The sequence below is a fragment of the Arachis duranensis genome, chromosome 10 (genome assembly GCF_000817695.3).
Source record: "Arachis duranensis cultivar V14167 chromosome 10, aradu.V14167.gnm2.J7QH, whole genome shotgun sequence".
Classification (NCBI taxonomy): Eukaryota; Viridiplantae; Streptophyta; class Magnoliopsida; order Fabales; family Fabaceae; genus Arachis; species Arachis duranensis.
This window is the reverse complement of record NC_029781.3, coordinates 67,604,301-67,606,622: the sequence shown is the minus strand read 5'-3', so window position 1 is coordinate 67,606,622 and position 2,322 is coordinate 67,604,301.

Here is a 2,322-nt window from a genome sequence, read left to right as displayed (position 1 = left end):
ACGGTGAAACCCTTGCTTAAGCTTGCCATGGAAAGGAGTAAGAAGGATTGGATGAAGACAGTAGGAAAGCAGAGAGACGGAAGGGAAGGCATCTCCATTCGGTTATCTGAAATTCCCACCAATGAATTGCATAAGTATCTCTATCTTTATCTTTATGTTTTATGCGTTTATCACCATACCCATTTGAGTTTGCCTGACTAAGATTTACAAGGTGACCATAGCTTGCTTCATACCAACAATCTCTGTGGGATCGACCCTTACTCGCGTAAGGTTTATTACTTGGACGACCCAGTACACTTGCTGGTTAGTTGTGCGAAGTTGTGTTTATGCCATGGTATTGAACACCAAGTTTTTGGATTCATTACTGGGGATTATTTGATTTGTGAAAAGTATTGATCACAATTTCGTGCACCACTGAGCTTCCTTGGTCTACTAGGGTTCTGTGGAGATGGGCATTGGCTAGGATCATAGTTATTACCACTGGATCATCATGTCCAGGGGTTATTCCTTGCCCATCTTCTTTAGTGAATGAGATGGTGGGGAGATCAGATGACTCTCCTCCGACCTGATAGACTCTCTTGAGGTGCCTTTTGCGAGAGGATTTTGTGAGTCCTCTTCCCGCAAACCCCCCTGAGATCATATGGATATGTCTCTCAGGAGTCGGTGGTGGTGGGTCTCTTCTGTCGATATCATCTCACTTCCTCTTCCCATGACTGTCCGACCTTTCTATGAGATATCTATCAAGCCGACCTTCTCTAGCCAGCTTTTCTATCACATTTTTAAGGTCGTAACAATCGTTCGTGGAGTGACCATATATTTTATGGTACTCACAGTAGTCGCTGCGGCTTCCCCCCTTTTTATTTTTGATGGGTCTGGGGGGTGGCAGCCTTTCGGTGTTGCAAATTTCTCTGTACACATCCACTATTGAAACTTTTAGAGGAGTGTAAGAGTGGTACTTCCTTGGTCTGTCGAGACCGAGTTCTTCCTTCTTCTTGGCCTCCCTCTCCCTCTCTTTTATTGAGGGAAGGTGCCCAGGTCGCCAACTCAGGTCTCTCAGCTTAGCATTTTCCTCCATGTTGATGTACTTTTCAGCTCTTTCCTGCACATCACTCAAGGAGATGGGGTGTCTTTTGGATATGGACTGCGAGAAGGGACCTTCTCTAAGCCCATTGACTAACCCCATTATTACTGCCTCGGTGGGCAGGTCTTGAATCTCCAAACATGCTTTGTTGAACCTTTCCATATAGGCTCGTAGGGACTCTCCGACCTCCTGTTTTACTCCTAGGAGGCTTGGTGCATGTTTCACTTTGTCTTTCTGGATAGAGAACCTCATCAAGAACTTCCTTGATAGGTCTTCAAAGTTGGTGATTGACCTTGGAGGGAGGCCCTCGAACCACTTCATCGCTGCCTTTGACTGAGTGGTCGGGAAGGCTTTGCAGTGTGTTGCGTCAGAAGCATCAGCCAGGTACATCCGACTTTTGAAATTGCTTAGGTGATGCTTCGGATCTGTGGTTCCGTCATAGGAGTCCATGTCTGGGCTTTTGAAGTTCCTCGGAACTTTTGCCCTCATTATATCCTCGCTGAAGGGATCCTCCCCTCCTAAGTGTGTTTCTGCACGCTTGGGATCCTCCCCTCCTAAGGGTGTTTCTGCACGCTCGTCGCGGGAGTTCCGACCTTTGAGGGAGGATTCCAACTTCAAGAGTTTTCTTTCTAACTCTTTCCGTCGTTCCGTCTCCTCTTTTAGGTTCTTCTCAATCTCCCTTTGTCGCTCCCGTTCCTGTTCTAACTGCTCCAAACGGTTTTGGTGGACGTGGACCAATCCCATGAGTTCGGTTGCATGGGATGGTTCATCCTTTTCTGATTCGCGGCCTTCTGAGGAATTTACCTTTGGATTTTTTACTCCAGAGGTGCCTTCCCTGTGATGGTCGCTGATTCCCCGGTGGAGGGCCATATCTGGGTTATTGTTTCCAGTTTCTTGATTCTCTTGTTCAGAATCTGTCTCCACATGTCCTTCTTCAGGGAATCTATCCGTCATCACTGGTTGATCTCTCGGGTCCCCGGCAACGGCGCCAATGTTACGATGGGTAACCGGAGATTAATGGACTGGACTGTATTAGCCGGCCCGATCGTCAGCGGATTGTAGCCTCAGAGCAGGTTTGTGCGCTGGAGCCTCCTTCCGACTTGTGTTCGTGGATGAATGGGGGGTGGTACCTGCAAAGACACTCCGATGCCTAAGTTAGCAAGGGTGTGAGCAAGTCTAAAATGTATTGGGCTTAGAGATACCTGAAGAGTGTCAGTGTATTTATAGTGGGGAGCCAATAA